Below are 15,445 nucleotides of genomic sequence, written 5' to 3'. Positions count from 1 at the left end.
AGTGAACCAAAAACATTCACAAAAAACATAATGAAATCACATAGACATATAATCACATTGAAAGTCCCATAAACACATAAGGTAAACCAACTTAAGTGAAAATATTAAATCATAAAATAAAGTCCCATATAAGATAATATATAGACCATAGAAAGTCCCAAAAAAGTGAAGGAATGATCCAGCTCAGGAAAAAGATGGTAGAACAAATATTCAGATCCCGTCACCAGATGGAACAAATAAAATGGGCGCTCACCAGATGGTATGGACCTATAATGTCGTATGACATGCAGGTCAAAAAGGCTTCACAGATAAGCTCCCAGATTCCTCCTTAGGATGACCTTGGATGTTCTTCCGGGCTCACAATGAGTGGAGAGGAGGAAGAATGAATCCCTCATTCACCATATCACACAAAAGCCAAAAGAAAAGGCACCTAGTATAAAACTGCTTAAAAGGAAATGTATTAAAAAGCAGGTGTGCACTTACAGACATCCAATGGTAAACCAGCAATACAGTCAAGACAAGCGGTCAAAAGGGATCTCCCTAAATATTTATCCATGTCATTAATTGTTGATTGTCATAAAAGCACAATACACGTTCGGAGGGGAACCCTTGGGGGAATCAAAAATGGAGAAAGATCTGGGAGTCTTGGTTGATGATAGACTAGGCAATAGCATGCAATGTCAAGCGGCAGCTGCCAAAGCCAGCAGAATATTAGCATGCATAAAGAAAGGGATGTATTCCAGAGATAAGTCTATAATCCTTCCACATTATAAAACTCTGGTCCGACCGCATCTGGAGTATTCTGTCCAGTTCTGGTCGCCAGTCCTCAGGAGGGATGTGTTGGAGCTGGAGAGAGTCCAGAGAAGGGCAACTAAACTGATTAGGGGATTGGAGGACCTTAATTATGAAGAGCATCTGCAATCGCTTGATTTATTCTCCCTGGAGAAGACGCCTGAGGGGGGACATGATAGCAATTTATAAATATCTCAATGGTAATCTTGGCATAGAAAAACAGCTATTCAGTCGAAGAGATTGCATGAGGACTCGAGGGCATACAATGCGATTAGAGGAGAAGCGTTTTAACCTCAGGCAACATGGGGGGTTCTTTACTGTTAGGGCTTCAAGATTATGAAATTCTCTACCACAAGAGGTGGTCACTGCGGGAAGTATGGTGGCTTTCAAAAGACTCTTAGACTTACATCTCAAGGATCAGAACATTTAGGGGTATGAGAGATGATTACAGCCACACACACCTACACAGGTTGAACTGGATGGACTATTGTCTTTATTCAACCTCACCTACTATGTAACTATATATAAAAAGTGAGCCAATATATTTCAGTAGCCAGACCACTCCCCCCTTTATTAGGGCTTATTAAAGGAGTAACCTTGAGCGCACTTAGTGGAACCCTATTGCTGCTCAGTAACTGCTATACCGTTATTCCACAAGGGAAAATTTGATTTTGACCCTAATGTTGATCAGTGTGGTCACTGACCACTCTTCCCTTCAATATTATGGACAACAAAGGATAAAACCTGAATAGCGCTCAGCAATACTGTTGCTCCACAAGGAGTTTTATTCAAATTTATTCTCTTTAATACCGGGCACTAGAACTCCCTTCCGGCCCGGGCCAATTTTCTGCTTTCAGCGCTGTCACATTTTAAATGACAATTGCACAGTCATGCAACTCCTGTACCGATTTGAAATTATCATTTTTTTCCCACACAAATAGAGCTTTCTTTTGGTGGTATCTAATCGCTACTGGGTTTTATTTTTTTGCTAAATAAACAAAAAAAGACGGAACATTTTAAAGAGAAAAAAGTGTTTTTCTTAGTTTTTTTTTTTTTTTTTTTTTAATAAAATTTTTTTCTTCCTAAATTTTAGGTCAAAATGTATTCTGCTACATTTCTTTGGTGAAATTAACCCAAATCAGTGTTATTTAGTCTGTAGGAAAGTTAGTCTACAAACTATGGTATATGCATCTGAAAATTGATCCGTCCTGATGTACTGACGGACTGTCTCATTTCTTGATGCCCGAAATGCCAGGACAGTACAAATATATTCCCCCCCCCCCCCCATCACCTTTTTTTTTTTTTTTTTAAACATGATTGCATATACCAATGAATTTCATAGGTATAAGCAACCGTTTTTATTGAATGAAACTGGTTCATTCAGTGTCATTCCCCCTTCGTAAGGGCTCACCAAAGGTTTGGCCAGCCCGTTCCCCCTTCGTGAGGGCTCACCTCACCTATGGTTTGGCCAGCCCGTTCCCCCCCCCCCCCCCTTCGTGAGGGCTCACCAAAGGTTTGGCCAGCCCGTTCCCCCCCCCCCCCCTCTTCGTGAGGGCTCACCAAAGGTTTGGCCAGCCCGTTCCCCCCCCCCCTTCGTGAGGGCTCACCAAAGGTTTGGCCAGCCCGTTCCCCCCCCCCCTTCGTGAGGGCTCACCAAAGGTTTGGCCAGCCAGTTCCCCCCCCTTCGTGAGGGCTCACCAAAGGTGTGGCCAGCCCGTTCCCCCATTGGTGAGTGCTCACCAAAGGAGAAAACTCTTATTACTGCTCAGTAACTGCTATACTGTTACTCCATGAGGAGAGTCTAATTTTGGCTCTAATGTGGATCAGTGTGGTCATTGACAACTCTCTCAAACCACTCTCCTTCAACAAAGGGGACACCAAAGGATAAAACTTTTTCTCTATCGCTCATTGACAGACGTAGTCTTCTTGATTCTCAAGAGCTGGGTTATGTTGTCTCCGCAGGAGTAGGACTAGGCAGAATGACAAAACGTTCTGGCTCCACCCTAGGGGGCAGTCCCTGAGGGTATATCCTCCCTCTCTCTGCTACAGGGAATCAGTTTTTTTCTGTCTAGTCAGGAGTAAGGACCTAAGTTCCTTGCTAGGATCTTTTGGTCCTGGCAAGACTTTTTTTTTTTCCTTAAGAAAAAGACATTTTTTAGGTAGTTTTCTCCAGTGTTTTTTTCCTGTGAGATCTTCAAGCAAAAATGCCGGACTGGGCGACACTTGTGGTCACCCCAGCCGGCCTACGAGCGCGTGCAGACCATGGCATTGCGCTTGGTCGGCCGCGACATATTCAAGTAAGTATGCGGGGCCGGGCGACGGGCTGGATGTTGAGATCCAGTGGTCACCCCGGTTTCTGCCTAAAAGCGCGTGCAGACCAGTGCGCTGAGTCGGCCGCGATGGAGTCCCAGTAAAGGGACTGACTTTGCGAGTTAAAAGCTCGCTTGGACGCCAGGACCAGAGAGTCGAGGCGTCCACAAACCCCCACCCCGGTGGAGAGGGTATTGTGAAGAGAGGGTGCCTGTCGGTTCGGTATGGTGAGTAAACGTTCCCTTTTTTCCTCATTTATGAGGCAGTATATATTATGGGCCCCTCCATATATGGTCAGTATATATCTGATACTTACAAGTCCCCCTTGTAATACAGCATGTGTTTGTGGGAAGTGGACTTGGTTCAAGAGCTAACACTCTACCCAGCAGACTGTAACATTACAGCAGACATAGGAGGTATAATCCTACCTTATGTGTAGTGTATCTTCTGTAGATCCATATATCGCCTCTTAGCAGAGATGCAGGTGGATGTGCTGGGAATACGATTTCGGCGGTCCGCCGCCATTTTGCCATAGACCGAATGCATGTATGTCCTCAGGTCACGTCGGCCGCCATGTTTTTGGAGTCTTATGTCTCTTCTATGGGGGCGGCCATGTTTTGTGAGCCCAGCTACCTCGTGGAGGGCTGGGAACGCCGGAAGGCGTACACAGGGGGCGGAGCCACGCCTTCTGCCCGGGAAAAAGCAAACAGCTCCTTCCAGTCTGTGTAAGACAGACGCTGGCTGCAGTTTGTTGGAAGCTGCACTGCATCGGTTGGTGAGCCTTGGGGGTCCCTCTCTCTCTGGGATCGAGAAGCAGGTACTCTGAGGGGCGCTATTGCGCTAGGGGGAGACACACAAAAAAAAAAAAAAAAAAAAGAGAAAAAGTTTTTTGTTTTTGCTGGCAAAAGTGTCCTGTATTAACATGGACCCTGCCACTCATGTATCTCCTCCGGATCCCCTCGAGGGGTCTGCGGGATCCTCCAGCACCCCATTGACAATTGAATCTTTGTCAGCTATTATGGAAACTTTTGTGTCCCGGGTGGAAGTGGCTTGTCAGGGACAGGGCGCAAGAAAGCGACCCCCGCCTAACCCCTTATTATCTGAAACCTCGGATGCAGACTCTGAGCCTATTTCTGCAGTTGCAGGTACTTCATCTGGTATTGGTGTCTCGGGTCCTGTCTCTTCAGACAGTGAGGAGGATGTTTCGGCATCCGCCATAGCCCGAGAGGAAGCGTTGGTAAACGCACTCATTGTATCTGTTCAAGAGACTTTAAGGTTACAGGGTATTCCATCAGAAATAGCTGAAACTGAGATCCCCTTTGGGACTAAAAAGCGCATCAAAGTAGCAAAGGTTTTTCCATTGCCCAAATGTTTTGGCAATCCAATCGATGAAGAATGGCGTCTGCCAAAACGCACTTTTAATATTTCTAAACGCATTGACAGGCGTTATCCGTTTGAGGAAACCCTTATTAGAAATGGACAGAACCACCTGTGGTGGATTCACCTATTGCTAGATTGAATAAAGCCACGGTTATTCCTTTAGAAGACGCTCCGTCTTTTAAAGATCCAGTGGATCGCAAGATAGAAGCTATGTCTCGCACCATGTTTTCCTTGATTGGATCAGCTTTCAGGCCAATAATTGCTATTGGTCTGGTTTCGCAGGCTGTAACTGAATGGACCAAGTGGTTACGCCGGGACTTAGAAGAAGTCCCTCAGGCGGTATCAGATTTGTTGGAACAAATGATACAGGGGTTACAGTTTGTATGTGATGCGGCGTTAGACGCCACTCCATTAATGGCGCGAGCATCAGTCTCGGCAGTGGTTCTCAGGCGTACACTGTGGCTAAAAGATTGGTTAGCCGACCAAGGTTCCAAAAAAGCATTGGCTAATATCCCCTTTTCAGGAGAGCGTCTATTTGGAGCCAACTTAGATGAGATCATTAAGGATCTCACCGGTGGAAAAAGCACCTTTTTACCGCAAAATTTTAAAGGTAGAGGAACTCGTCAAAGACGAGGGCCTTCTTTTTCTGCTCAACAAAGGGGACACCAAAGGATAGTTTTTTCGTCCAGCGGGTGAAAAAACTAAGTCCTCCAAAGCTCCTGCAGGAGGCGTCAGGGGTCGTTGGTCGGGCAAGCAAAAGCCCGCCCCCTCCAGACCTGAAGATAAACCATCCAAAGCCTGAAGGTGCGCCCCCACCCATAACTGGGGTGGGGGGACGTCTTCGCCGGTTCCTGGATCCATGGCTTTCCAGAATCCCGGACAAATGGGTTTGCGAAGTCATAAAGTCAGGGTACAAGATCGAGTTTCGATCTCTCCCACCGGCGCGATTCTTCCCTTCCAATATCCGACTATCTCCGGATCGTCTAGAAGATCTGCGGAGAGCAGTCACAGATCTACTACAACAAGGAGTGGTAGTCCACGTTCCTTGGACAGAACGGTTTCAAGGGTTTTATTCAAACCTGTTTACAATACCCAGGAAAGAGGGCAAAGTGCGTCCAATTCTGGACTTAAGAGCGCTCAATTCTTTCGTCAACATAAGAAGATTCAGAATGGAGTCCATTCGCACGGTAGCAGCCTTCCTGCATCCAGGGGATGTCCTAGCGTCCATAGACATCAAGGACGCCTATCTTCACATTCCCATTTTCGCAGGACATCAGCGTTTTCTACGCTTTTCCGTAGAGGAGAACCACTATCAGTTTGTGGCGTTACCTTTCGGTCTCGCCACGGCTCCGCGGGTCTTCACAAAGGTGTTGGCCCCAATGTTGGCACTTCTGCGCCAAAGAGGTATATCGATTCTAGGTTACCTAGACGATCTTCTGCTTCATGCAGAGTCTCCTCAGACCTTGCTACAAAACATAGAAATTACTATGATTTCTTTACAGGAATTCGGGTGGCTGGTGAACCAGCAAAAGTCATTTCTGGTTCCCACCCAGAGGCTCGAATATCTGGGTCTAATTCTAGACACAGTCAGGACAAGAGTTTTCCTTCCGGTAGGGAAACTCCGAAAGATTCAATCAGCAGTCCAGTTGTTACTGTCCAACAGCTGGTCTTCCCTTCGGACTTGCATGAGGGTTCTGGGGTTGATGGTGGCTTCATTCGAAGCAGTCCCATTTGCCCAGTCCCATACCCGAATTCTTCAGCAAGAGATTCTTCTCAGATGGAATCGGAATCCGGAATCCCTGGACAATCAGATCCGATTGAGCAAACAGACCAGAGAGTCTCTGGTTTGGTGGCTTCGGTCTCCAATGCTCAGCCAGGGAAAGTCATTTCTGCCAATATATTGGACGATAGTGACCACGGATGCCAGTCTATCCGGATGGGGAGGAATTCTCGGTCAGTTATCTGTCCAGGGACTTTGGTCCCCGGAAGAATCCAGATTACCGATAAATGTATTGGAACTGAGAGCGATCAGACTTTGTCTGATTCACTGGACCGAGCAGCTCCAGGGCAGCCCGGTTCGGATCCAGTCGGACAATGCCACGGCCGTGGCTTATGTCAATCATCAGGGGGGCACCAAGAGTGTCCGAGCGGCCAAAGAAGTGGCTTGCATTCTTCGCTGGGCGGAACGATTTGTTCCAGCAATCTCTGCGGTGTTCATTCCGGGGGTGGAGAATTGGCAGGCAGATTATCTCAGCCGTCAGACCCTGGATCAGGGGGAATGGTCCCTCCATCCAGACGTTTTCCACCAGTTGTGCCTACGGTGGGGCACCCCGGATGTGGATCTGTTGGCATCACGATTCAACAGGAAAGTTCAGAGATTCGTGGCTCGCTCCCGCGATCCTCTAGCAGAAACCGCAGACGCACTGATCGCCCCGTGGGGGCAATACCAGCTAATATATGCCTTCCCTCCTCTCGCGTTACTGCCAAGACTTCTTCGCAGGGTAGAGGAGGAAGGAATCCCAGTAATCCTGGTAGCTCCGGACTGGCCTCGTCGAGCTTGGTACGCCGACATGGTCAGACTGGTGGCGGACGTCCCATGGAGACTTCCTCTCAGGGAGGATCTACTGTCTCAGGGACCGATCTTCCATCCTGCTTTACGATCGCTGGCTTTAACGGCCTGGCTATTGAGACCCAGGTGCTGAAGGACAAAGGTTTGTCAGCTTCAGTTATTCCTACTCTAGTTGAAGCAAGGAAAGCGACTTCCAGAAAGATTTATCATCGCACATGGAAGTCCTACATTGCATGGTGTGAACCTTTGGGGTTCCGTCCTCGGTCTTATTCGATTAGTCGAATATTGGCTTTTCTGCAACAAGGGGTTGAGCAGAAACTGGCCTTGAGTACTATCAAGGGTCAGGTCTCAGCATTAGCCATCTTCTTTCAGAAGCCTTTGGCTACTCATTCCTTGGTGCGGAATTTCATCCAGGGGGTGCGACATCTGGCTCCGCCAGTGCACGCGCCGTTACCCCCCTGGGATCTTAATTTAGTGTTGTCGGTTCTTCAGAAACCTCCCTTTGAAGATATTAGGGAGATTCCTCTACCCACGTTGTCCCAGAAGGTGGCCTTCTTGGTGGCTATTACTTCTGCACGCAGGGTGTCAGAACTGGCCGCATTATCTTGTCGTTCACCATATCTGGTGGTTCATAGAGATAAGGTGGTTCTTCGTCCGAATCCATCCTTCCTACCAAAAGTGGTTTCAGAATTTCATCTGAATGAAGAGATTGTATTACCTTCCCTGTGTCCTAAGCCCAGTCATCCTCGGGAGTTTGCGTTACACTCCTTGGATGTGGTCCGGGCGATCAGGGTATACTTGAAAACGACAGACTCGTTTCGCAAGACGGATTCACTTTTTGTGATCCCAGATGGACCCAAAAAGGGGTTGCCTGCATCTGCCGCGACCATTTCCAGATGGATCAGACAGACGGTAGTACAGGCTTATTCTATTAAGGGTCGGGAGCCCCCGTTCCCTGTTAAGGCGCACTCCACTCGGGCACTTAGTGCGTCATGGGCCTTTCGCCATCAGGCGTCAGTGGTCCAGGTGTGCAAGGCGGCTACCTGGTCGTCGGTGCATACCTTCTCTAAACATTATAAAGTTGATGTAATGGCATCGTCTGATGCCTCATTTGGCCGCAAGGTTTTGCAGGCCGCAATTTGAGGAGACCAGCGGTCTACCTCGAGGGTTTTTTTCCGTTGGAAAATTTTTTTCTTTTAGTCTCATTCTTTGTTTATAATGAGCCTTTAAAACTTCTAGTTTGGCACCGGTTGGGCCTTCTAGATTGGATTTGATTTTGTCAATCCCACCCCTCATTTGTGGCACTGCTTCTGGATGTCCCAGCTCTTGAGAATCAAGAAGACTACGTCTGTCAATGAGCGATAGAGAAAAATGGATTTTTTGTAAGAACTTACCGTAAAATCTTTTTCTCTTAAGCTCATTGACAGACGTAGTACCCGCCCCTCTATCATTGAGTTGGGTTGGGTTAAATTCTCTGTACTGCTTTAAACAGAACTGATTCCCTGTAGCAGAGAGAGGGAGGATATACCCTCAGGGACTGCCCCCTAGGGTGGAGCCAGAACGTTTTGTCATTCTGCCTAGTCCTACTCCTGCGGAGACAACATAACCCAGCTCTTGAGAATCAAGAAGACTACGTCTGTCAATGAGCTTAAGAGAAAAAGATTTTACGGTAAGTTCTTACAAAAAATCCATTTATTGGCTGAATTCTATTACCGCTCAGCAGTCTTGTTTCTTCACAGGGCATCCATTCAGGTTTAATCCTTTGGTGAGCCCTGATGAAGGAAGAGTGCTCTGGCCACTGAAACTCATTGGTTGGTATAAAATGTGTTTTTTTTTTTTTTTTTTGGGAGTTAATCCGTTGGTGCGCCATGATGGAGGGAAAGTGAGCTGGCCTATCCCCCCCCAAAGACAATTAATGCGTTTTGGGGGACAGCCCACTCTCCCTTCATCAAAGCTCAGCAAAGGGTAAGACTTGAATGCACTCATTGCAACTGTATTACTGTTCAGTAACTGCTATACCGTTATTGTACGGGGAGAGTCTAATTTTGATCCTAAACTAAATCATTGTAGTCCTAAACCCCTCTCCCTTCATCAAGGGATACAAAAGGATAAAACTTGAATAGACTCAGCAATATTGTTGCTCCACAATCAGTCCATACAAGTGTGTTCCTTTGAGCACCCAACGAAGGTACAGTGGTCTGGCTCCCAAAACATGTTACTCCCTGATGCAAGGAGAGTGGGTTGTCCCCCAAAATGCATCGCTTGGCTTTGGTAATATAAAGACAACGCTGCATTTTGAGGGCTAGACCATTCCCTCTTCATGAGGGCCCCCCTTAAGGATAAAACGTGAATGGACTCCAGTGTACCAATTACTGCTCTGGCTCTGTGGTCAGTGTTCCATTCAAGTTTTACCCTTAACAGGTAACTCCACTTTCATGGGGGAAAAAAAATAGCAAATAAAGCAAAATCAATATAGCATTTACAATTGCGACACAAATCATATTGAAATTGATTGTTATTAAAAGATTACCTTTCCTTTTTAATCTCCAGCCATCAGATTTCTGGCATTCCCTGGAACAAAAATGTATTTTTTTTGGTGAGATACTCCCAATAGACACATGTTTAAAAGGATGCAGGCCCAGCAGCTTTCCTCATTAGAGCCCTGCAGCTGCACAGCTGAATGAGAATTATGAAACCACTCCCATTAGACCCACTTAGAACAGTGGCACAGAGGAACAAACGGTGATATCTTCAGAATAACAAAAGGTAGGAATCTGCAATGAAGTTTTTTTTTTTTTTTAAATCCTTTCAATCTACAGAGATCACCTAGAGAGGAATATTTTTTTTCTCAAAAGTGGAGTTATGCTTTAAGCCTAGTAAAACGCTACTAGTTATTTTATTTCTGTGATTGAAGAAAAAACCTGACCTCAGGTTGGAGCCGCTGTACTAACAATCCGTTGTTAGAACATAATAGATCTGTAGGGGAGATCACTGTACAGATAGGGGACGGCCCCCGCCAAAGCACTCCAGTCAGCGCCCTCAGCCATTGGCTGAGAGTGTTGATTGGGAGCCAGGCAGCAGTCCTTTTTTGGTCATGCCCCTTCGGCAGAAGCTGGCCGAATGGCCTGCTTCTGTCAGACCGGCTGCGGTACCCACGGGCCGAATGTCCGCTGGTTTCTATTGAACCGGCCGATGCCGCCCATGTGTATTTAGGCTTTAGAGCTCTGATGAAAGGAGAGTGGTTTGGCCCCCAAAATGCGGATGTCTTTGGTGATACAAAAAGACAAGGAACGCATTTCGATTGCCAGACTACCCACTTCATCGGGGCTCACCAAAGGCTAAATTTTGGACTCGGTAGAATCATATTACCATGCAGTAATACGGTTACTCTACAAGGGTAGTCCTAATTCTGGTCCTAACACACATCTGTGTGGTCACTGTTTCACTCTGTCCATTCAAGTTTTATTCTTTGGTGAGCCCTGAGGAAGGGAGAGTACTTTGGCTTTTGAAATGCATTGGTGTTTGTTTTTTTTTTTTATCACCACCAATCTGCTTAAAGTTATCTTGGATGCTTGAATCCTTCTTTTGGCCTGCTGACGAGATTGAAGTTTTCCTCCACTCTAATAATCCCAAAATCCAGGCACCTTTTGAATACATGTTCTTCTGGTCTACGGCAAGCATGCCCTTTATAAGGAGATGATGAGAGGTGGAGGTGTTGTGTAGTCCAGCAGGGAAGATCTCAGGCAGGGGCTGCTTGTGATTTCAGCACCGTGGAGGCAGTGTTGTTGACTCACTGCAGGACAGCATGAGCTCACTGGGTCTTTTCCAGGTCAACCGGTATTTTTCAGTACTTGCATCAAAAGACAAAAACATGGGGAATGTGCCTGTATGTAATGGATATGGTGATTTATGCTGCCCATACACTCTTTTATTTCGTAGCTTTTAAAAAAAAAAAAAAAAAATCATGAGATTGAAACTATTCAAAGGGGGGGGGGGGGAGGGATAACTCTGCCACAAATGTAAGAATATGGAAGGGACCTTTGTGCGGTCCTGTGACAGGATAAGACCCTTCTGGTCCCACGTCAATATGTTGATCGCAGGCAATTTTCCAAAATCTGCGGTCAAGAGAGATGCCTACTGCAAATAATAGAGGATGAAGAAATGACCAATGCAACAAAATTGTTTCTTCGCCTATTTATATTATTATACATGGAAATTATTAGTGATCGAAGGGTTCCAGTCAGACTGGACCGGTATTAAGGCATGGAAAAAATTGATTCAGATTTGACAGGATCTAGAAGAGAATAGGGGTCTCCAAACTTTAGTTCAAGGGCTACATTCTATATTTTACACGTTTTCACGAGCCAGGAAAATCATTTGTAAATAAATCCACAGTAGAAGAATAGAATTTGACCGACTGACAGTGGGGCTGGATGGTGCTCCTGTATCCTTTTTCCTGGCACCTAAACGCTGGAAAACTATAGGAGTATCCCCATACATCTGTGTCCCCATCAGTCTCCCCATACACTTGTGCCCCCATTGCCCATCGGAGTCTCACTGCACATTTGTGTCTCCCACAGAACCCCCGCACATTTGTGTCCTCATCTCATCGCACCCCTGCCTGCATATTTGTGTCCCCATCAGCGCTGTCAGCCCCCCCACACCTATGTGTCCCCATTAGAGGCACCAGCTCCTCCCCCACATTTGTGTCTCTATTAAAGCCATCAGCCCCTGTAGAACTCCAGTTTTAGTGATATTGTCTTTAAAGTGACATTAAAGGTTTGTTTTTTTGTTTAAAAACAAGAAAAAGTATAACACAAATTCTACTTACCTGCTCTGTGCAGTGTTTTTGCACAGAGCAGCCCTGATCCCCCTCTTCTCAGGTTCCCCACCAGCGCTCCTGCCTAGTGCCCCTATAGCAAGAAGCTTACTATGGGGGCACCCGAGCAGGCTTACTCCTGAGTTGCTGCTCCATCTGTACAATCACATATGGAGCTTGGCTTGGCCCTACCCTTGCTCTCTCCTCATTGGCTCATTGGCTGTGATTGACAGTAGCGGGAGAAAATGGCAATGAGGAGGGAGGCAAAGGCCCATGAGAGCTGAGGCTCTCGTGCACATCGCTGGATTGAGATGGTGCTCAGGTAAGGCAGGCCATGCGTGGTTTGCAGAAACCGGCCGAGATTTGAACCATGTATGGGCAGGCTGATCAATTTGGGTATAACCAGCATGCTGGGTTTTACCTGCGATTATGGCTAGTGGCTGTTATAGCCGCTAGCGATAATCACTGTCTTCTCCCGGCAGGGACGACTTCCCGCATTCTCCCCTGCTGGGAGAAGACCATGGCCCAGAAGGAGGGATTCTTGCATCAACACTGTCAGTGTTGATGGGGGAATCAAGTGTATGGCCGGCCTAACAGTAGATAGGGGGAGCTACTGCACACAGAAGGGTGTTTTTTTTACTTTCATGCTTAGTATGCTTAAAGATAAAACAATCCTCAGCCTTTAGAACCACCTGCTGGTATATGTTTATTAAACAATGGAGTTTTATCTCAGTTCAGTTCTCAAGAGGAAAATGATCTCCTCTGCAGCCTGTTTATGAAGCTGAGAACTTCAGTGAGAGAACAGAGAAGTTTTTCCTGTAACAATGGCTGAAATCTTGTAGAAGGGAGCGGGGCTGCCTGTGATCTTACAGTGCAGCCAAGTTTAAAAAGTGAAACCAAAGAACATTGTAGTTGCATAAAAATAATAAGCATTATGCATGTCTGTAGACACATAGATAACTATATATATATTTATATATATATATATATATACACACACACACACATAGAGACACTTCCCTTTCCAATTATAATTCTTCCTATTATTCTTATAATTATATTACGTTTTAACCAACTGGTGCTGATATAGGAGGAAAGAAGTAGTCATCCTCTGATCGCACCAGCTTTTCTCCCAGATTCTCCACCTCTGAGCTGGAGGATCTGGGATGGATATATTTCACAGTAATGGCCCATGAGATCTTCAGATCTCACTTTCATAAACTGGCAGAACGGTTTTATGCTGTAAAGAGAAACCAAAGAACATGTTCTCTGCTCCTCATCTCCGCTACATAACCTGGTACGTGAGAGATCAGCTGTGATCCTAAGGATCATGTCTTTTTTCTCTATTTTGTAAATGGATACTTAAAATTAACCTCCAAGTGACAGCAACATACCAGAATACTTACCCTCAGCCCAGGGCTGGGCCAAGGAGTAGGAAAAAGAGGCAGCTGCCTTGGTGCTTCAGTAGGAGCTAGGATGCCATGAGGGCAGAACCTGCAACTTATTATGCCTGACACTTTGGCCTTTTTGCCTTGGGTGCCAAATGACTTTGTCCCACCATTGCTTCATTCCCTTTACCAATGTTCTTTCCTGTTTGGTACCAGACAGCCTTTGCAGAAAAAAAACCCCAGCCCTGGCCAGCTCCTTTCTGTGGCACTATACCAGTATGCTGAAGCCGCAGCGTTTTTGAAACTTTACTGCTCTACATTCTGATGCAAGTACCTGTTTACAATAAATTCACCCTTTATAATATGGACTTCACCAGGGACATCTTACCGAAAAGGCACGCTGGGCAGTTGCCCAGGGGGGCCCCACCTTCCCAGCAACCCAGTCAAGCATTAGGCCCGATTCCCGCGTGCATCCCGCTGCCAAACGTAGCAGGTGGCAAGCGCCTGTCGGCCCTACGCTGCTGTCAGGCCACTTGGGCCGTGGAGGGGGAGCCCACAACTACAGGAATGCCTGTCTGCCTCCACGGGAACAGACCCACACAGCATAGTCGAGTCTGACTCCCGTCCGTGTGTGTGTTCACCGGACCCACCCGCCGATCTTGGAAGCTGTGATTAGCCTGGCACTGCTGTACCAATAAATATCACCTTATCGATAATTTGCATTTTTATTCTCGTGGGTGATTGTGTAGGCAGGGCCCCAGTACACTGCATTTCCCGGGGCCCTTTAATGCTCATAAGAGGGCACTGGACGTCTTCACTATGAGGCTTTTCATTTAAGCCCCGTACACACGTAGCGATTGTCGGCCGAACGATCGGCCGTCTTTTGTCCGGTGCTGTCCTGTCGGCTGAAAAGTGCTAAAGACTGCACACGAATTTTGTCTGCCAACAACAACCAACTGCAGAAGTGATGTCATGTGATGGTTAACTTTCCGTGTGTTTTTTTCTTTTCTGAGCATGCCCAATCTTGCTAATCTGCTGTTTGTCGGCCGAATTCTGTACTGACTGGCGAACAATCGGCCGTTCTGGTGACGGCCAACAAAAATTTTAAAGTCTGCACAACAGATTCTGTTGGGCCGAAAATTTGCTGTCGGTTGTCGGAAGCATCATACTAACAAGCGACAATCGGCCGATCGTTCGGCAGCCGAATATTTACGGCCGACAATCGCTACGTGTGTACGGGGCTTTACTTTTGATGATGCTCATTGTCGGGTGGAGTGTAAGAGGATTGGATTCATTAGAAGTTTATATTTCTATCTCCTGAGGCTGCAGACTCAGATCTAGGACTGGAGCATTCATATTGCTTTACCATTCTGAATTGCTGTAAGTTTGGTTGATATCCAGTTGCAAGATATATTATACACTGCCTATCGCATTCCGTTGTCTGGTAAGGAGATTGGAGTGCTTCACGGTGGTGTAGTGCTTTTCTCTGCACTGAAGTTGGTGGAGAAACTTTCATCTCTGCATTTATTCACACTGATGTGTGCTAGTGCTGCATATGGACCTACAGTGATTATATTTTATATTACAAATTGATGCTGGCTGCTTGGTTATTTATTATATACTTATAGCATAGCGCAGATTACTCCCTTAATATTTGCAGCTCCTTTCTGTTTGTGTGCACAAAATTTAGGAGCAGGCGAGACCCGATTACGGGCAAGGCCAGAGAAGGGACATGTCCCCTCACCCCACTCCTAACACAGGGGTCTTCAAACTATGGCCCTCCAGTTGGTCAGGAACTACAATTCCCATCATGCCTAGTCGGGTCTCTGAATGTCAGAGTTTTACAATGCCTCATGGGATGAGTAGTTTAGCAACACCTTGAGGGCCGTAGTTTGAGGATCCATGTTCTAACAGATACGGGAGTTGTCTGGCTTAGGTATACATGTGTTTTCAACAACCTGCACCTTTTGCAAATGTTTATTTGTAAAATAAGGATTTTTTTTTTAAGTATACATTCAAATAGAATATAAACCAGCCTGGAAATTAGAAAAATATAAAAAAATATTAAAATGGTCATCTTTTTCCAGCTGAAGATAAAGGTAATTTTTTTTGGGGAGTTCTTATGAGACTCCATGATGGCAGCGGAGAGAGCACAGCAGAGGGTTTAGCTAGCTCTCCTATTCATAT

This window comes from Pelophylax lessonae, assembly GCF_965119305.1.
Source record: "Pelophylax lessonae genome assembly, chromosome: 10".
Lineage (NCBI taxonomy): Eukaryota > Metazoa > Chordata > Amphibia > Anura > Ranidae > Pelophylax > Pelophylax lessonae.
The sequence above is the reverse complement of the archived record's forward strand: the minus strand, read 5'-3'. Positions refer to the sequence as shown.